This window comes from Salvelinus sp. IW2-2015, unplaced genomic scaffold (assembly GCF_002910315.2).
Source record: "Salvelinus sp. IW2-2015 unplaced genomic scaffold, ASM291031v2 Un_scaffold16399, whole genome shotgun sequence".
Classification (NCBI taxonomy): domain Eukaryota; kingdom Metazoa; phylum Chordata; class Actinopteri; order Salmoniformes; family Salmonidae; genus Salvelinus; species Salvelinus sp. IW2-2015.
In genome coordinates this window covers 82,102-87,713 of record NW_019957568.1, presented here as the reverse complement: position 1 = coordinate 87,713, position 5,612 = coordinate 82,102, and the positions used below count along the sequence as shown (strand labels likewise).

The 5,612-nt window shown below is 40.2% G+C and overlaps 1 pseudogene; it reads right to left on the bottom strand.

Moving 5' to 3' along the window:
- Window positions 1–647: 647 nt before the first annotated feature.
- The window catches only part of LOC112080643 (focal adhesion kinase 1-like), a 39,743-nt pseudogene continuing 34,778 nt past the window's right edge, over window positions 648–5,612 (bottom strand).

Below are 5,612 nucleotides of genomic sequence, written 5' to 3'. Positions count from 1 at the left end.
ACCACTGTGACTGACCCAAACTTAAGGAAAGCTTTGACTATGTACAGACTCAGTGAGCATAGCCTTGCTATTGAGAAAGGCCGCCGTAGGCAGACATGGCCTCAAGAGAAGACAGCTATGTGCACACTCGCCCACAAAATGAGGTGGAAACTGAGCTGCACTTCCTAACCTCCTGCCCAATGTATGACCATATTAGAGAGACATATTTCCCTCAGATTACACAGATCCACAAAGAATTCGAAAACAAATCCAATTTGATAAACTCCCATATCTACTGGGTGAAATTCCAAAGTGTGCCATCACAGCAGCAAGATTTGTGACCTGTTGCCACAAGAAAAGGGCAACCAGTGAAGAACAAACACCACTGTAAATACAACCCATTTTTATGTTATTATTTTAACTGTTGGTGCTTTAACCATTTGTACATTGTTACAACACTGCATATATATAATATGACATTTGTAATGTCTTTATTGTTTTGAAACTTCTGTATGTGTAAATGTTTACTGTTCATTTTTATTGTATTTGACTTTTGTATATTACCTACCTCACTTGCTTTGGCAATGTTAACACATGTTTCCCATGCCAATAAAAGCCCCTTGAATTGAGATTGAATTGAATTGAGATAGAGGATAAGAGTAGAGAGAACATGTACTTACTTTGGGGTGGACTTTGGGATGGAAGGTAGCGCTCTCTCTCCCTCTGTTGGTGATTGTTAGAGGCAGTTAGATGTAGGGTTAGCAGTACAGTTACAGTCCATCAGTTAGAATGTAGGGTTAACAGTACAGTTACAGTCCATCAGTTAGATGTAGGGTTAGCAGTACAGTTACAGTCCATCAACAGGATCCATTCGAATGCCTACACTCACACATTCATCATTATTAATATCATTTCATAATATGAGACATCAAATATGGAACATTCTTTCATTTATGAGCCTAAAGCAGAGAAGAGCCCCTAGAAGCCTATGCCTTGAATGGATACTTCTTTCTCCTGTGTGAAGTCATTCATGTTTTAAAAAGACAGAATTCATTGAGTGAAATGAATGGTAGTGAAAGCTGTTTCCGGGCAATTTGATTTGTTGTGTTCAGCTTTCTAAATGACTGTAGAAATGAAATGGCAGAGTCCCTCAACAGCTCTGTAACTGCCTCTCATAAAGCCATGTGTTTACTACTGGGCTGACTRACTGGAAAAACATTATGCCAATRACAACATTAATACCACATCTAGAATCGCAAATGAAAATCGGTTACAAAACTTATGAAGTCGTGGATGAATGTGGGCTCACTTACTAAAGAATGTGTCTGTTTCATATGATTATGTTTTACCTTCTGGGTTTTGGGTTTGCTTTTCGTGTATTGTGTAATTGATGTGAATATAGACGTGTATTGAGTAATTGATGTCTATATAAGTGTGTATTGAGTAATTGATGTGTATATAAGTGTGTATTGTGTAATTGATGTGAATATAGACGTGTATTGAGTAATTGATGTCTATATAAGTGTGTATTGAGTAATTGATGTGTATATAGATGTGTATTGTGTAATTGATGTGTATATCGATGTGTATTGTGTAATTGATGTGTATATCAATGTGTATTGTGTAATTGATGTGTATATCGATGAGTATTTGGTAAACGATGTGAATATAGATGTGTATTGTGTAATTTATGTGTATATAGATGTGTGTTGTGTAATTGATGTGTATTGTGTAATTGATGTGTATATAGATGTGTATTGTGTAATTGATTTTTGTTAAGTATTGATGTGTTTGACAGGTCGTCATTGTAAATAAGAATGTGTTCTTCATGGACATACCTGTATAGATAAAGGTCAAATAAATCCTATTGCATCTATCAATCTGTGAGTCTACAATCCAGCCTCAGTGCAGTGGAGTCTGCAGCTCTTTCCACCGCTGCTCTAACASAGTCAAGTCCATTGTRCACAGTACACAACACAGCAGGGCTGTCAGTCTGAACTTCCACTACATAGAGGAAAAGGGCAATGTCTGCTCACTGTTTTTCAGACGTTCCCTCTTTCTCTGAGTCGGCCTTGTTATTATCCAGATCCTGTTATTATTGTGGGTGTGTGTAAAACCKCTCCACTCAGTGTAAAGGTGTCAGCAGCAGTGTTAGTGTACCCTTTTGAACGCGGACGATGAAGGACTGGGAGACTCCGTTGACCAGGCGACAGTATCCGTCTATCAGGTCAGCCATGTTCTCTGCCGTGTTCAGAGACGCTGTGGTCACCGTCAAAGGCTGCAGACACACACAGATACACAGACAGTCAAACAGAGTCAGACACAGTTAGACAGTCAGTCAGTCAGTCAGACAGACAAGCAACAAAGAGGCTTCATCAGCAGGGCTGCCTCCTCCATCTGAGACCTCCAGTTAGGACAAACCACAGCACATCAAAGGAGATAATAATTGAGAGGACGATACACACACACACACACACACACACACACACACACACACACACACACACACACCACACACACACACACACACACACACACACACACCACAACACCACACACACACACACACACACACAGTCCATCAAAGAAACCCATGCAGGGAGGAGTATGTTTTGCTAGTATCAGGGGTGCGTCTTCTTCCCTTGGAGAATCCCTTAGTGGTCAATCAAGTGTTTACTGCTCAGATTCCTCATCTGTCAACCAGCTATAGTGCTGGAAATAACCTCACTGAGGCCACTGCAGGGCATGTTTACTGAATTCATACACGCTCACACACATACACAGTACCTCCGGGGCTCCAGACACATTGAGCAGCAGCATCCCCTGGCGCACCTTGTCCTCCGTGCTGGAGTACTGGATGGTCTGTACCTGGGTGAAGTTGGCCAGATGTGTCGGCTGAACACACGGACAGAACAGAAAGCACAGAATGAAACATCCATGGTGGTTATCATCTTCCTGGCTAGCCTGAACGTCACTGAACGACTGAATAAGACCTGAATTGGGTAGGAAATGCAATTCTACAAAATGTACAGAAGAATGTGAATAAAAGGTGAATAAAGAAAAGCCTTGATAATCAGAAGTACTCACAGTGGATTCTTTGTCTGTCAGGTAGCTGATGCCCTCCTCAGGTCCAATGGCAAGCTCCACAGAGATAATCCAACTGGACTAGAGACAAACACAGAGATGGACACAGAGACAGGCAGGACAGACAGAGAGAGCGAGCGAGCGATGGACAGACAGACAGAAAGAGATGAAAGAAACAGTGTTTGTCATGCCCAGCAGGTGTCACTGTGAAACACATCCTTAAGGCTACTGAGCTGAGCTCTTCCTATCTGGAACCCTGCAAGCCAGGGTTTCCCTGAGGACAGCCAACCGTTATCACAGTGGGATAGTGAAACGTCTATKACTAGCCTACTTACCCCAAGGGCACATTTAAAACATTCCTTGTCGAATCTGTAAATGGGAGACAGGATCTCAAAGAACTTGTGAATGCTCTGTTCATCGTTTAGGTTGGCAAATTGTTTGAAGGTCTGCTGGATCAGTTTCCTTAGTGGTTTAGCCTTGGAGAGTAGAGAGAGAGAGAGATACAAAGGGTAAGGACTCCTACATGTCTTGGTAAAAAGAAAGTTACTAACAACAAATAAAGACTGAGGGTAGGAAAAAGTGAACATCCTTATCAATTATAAGGCTACACCTACAAATAGTGATTATCAAAAAATCATCAACAGAACTAAATGATCATACAGTACGTGTTTGGATTGACTCTCAACATAAAGTCAACTCTYAGCATTATTATTCCTTAGCAGAGTCATTCATCAGCATCCTATCKGATGACTCATAGACACATCCACACCAGGAGCCTCTGACACCACAGCCCAATACTGAGTCATGACAATAAGATCAGCTGCATCCTGTGWAAMCAGAAACTCTGTCTCTGCCGCACTCTCCCCCATCACTCCCAATAATTACAAGCATTCCAAAGAAAAATGCCAAACAAATCACAAATCTATGCTTTGAAATTCAAAAAGTGGAAAAGACAAATTGCTGAATCTAATTGGATTTTCTAGGATGATGACACCTCATTTGGTCCTTGAAAGCATTTACATGAAACTGAAATGGGGGAAAAAACAAGATGTTTTAATTATGCAAATATTAACTTGGAGGAGCATCAATTATGAACCGCCTAATTGGATAACAACAATCAAGGTAATTAGTCACATGATGGGTTCTGGGATCCTATATGAGTGCTCTCCTGTGCACATCTCTACACAACAAATTCATCTCTGTCAGTCTGCTCAATTAGTGTACAAAGCCTACTGAGTGAACCATCCATTTTCAGTTGCGTCTCGTATCATTCATGGTGTTTCATAATTCAAAGCCTGATACCAGTTAGTCTCGTATCATTCATGGTGTTTCATAATTCAAAGCCTGATACCAGTTAGTCTCCGTATCCTTCACATTGGTGTTTCATAATTCAAAGCCTGATACCAGTTAGTCCTGTGTATCATTCATGGTGTTTCATAATTCAAAGCGCCTGATACCAGTTAGTCTCGTATCATTCATGGTGTTTACATAATTCAAAGCCTGATACAGTTTGATCTCGTATCATTCATGGTGTTTCATAATTCAAAGCCTGATACCAGTTAGTCTCGTATCATTCATGTGTTGTATCAAGAATTCCAAAGTCTTCAGGCTGATTACCAGAAGTTAGGTCTCGTATTTCATCATGGTGTTCTCATAATTCAAAGCCTGAGATACCAGTTAGTCTCGTATCATTCATGGTGTTTCCATAATTCCAAAGCTGATACCAGTAGTTCTCTGTATCATTCATGGGTTTCATATCAAAGCCTGATACAGTTAGTCCTCGTATCATTCCATGGTGTTTCATCATATTCAAAGCCTGATACCAGTTAGTCTCGTATCATTCATGGTGTTCATAAATTCAAGGCCTGATACCAGTGTCTCGTATCATTCATGGTGGTTTCATAATTCAAAGCCTGATACCAGTTAGTCTCCGTATCATTCAATGGGTGTTTCCATAATTCAAAGCCTGATACCACGTTAGTCTGCGTATCATTCATGGTGTTCATATGAACTTCTAAAGCCTGATCCCAGTTAGTCTCGTATCATTCATGTGCTTTTCATAATTCAAAAGGCCTGATACCAGTTTAGTTCGTATCATTCAATGGTGTTTCATAATTCAAAGCCTGATACCAGTTAGTCTCGTATCATTCATGTGTTTTCATAATTCAAAGCCTGATACCAGTTAGTCTCGTATCATTCATGGTGTTTCATAATTCAAAGCCTGATACCAGTTAGTCTCGTAATCTTCACATGGTGTTTCATAATTCAAAGCCTGATACCAGTTAGTCTCGTATCATTCATGGTGTTTCATAATTTCAAAGCCTGATACCAGTTAGTCTCGTATCATTCATGGTGTTTCATAATTCAAAGCCTGATACCAGTTAGTCTCGTATCATTCATGGTGTTTCATAATTCATAGCCTGTAAATACCAGTTAGTCTCGTATCATTCATGGTGTTTCATAATTCAAATGCCTGATACCAGTTAGTCTCGTATCATTCATGTGTGTTTCATAATTCAAAGCCTGATACCAGTTAAGTCTCGTATTCA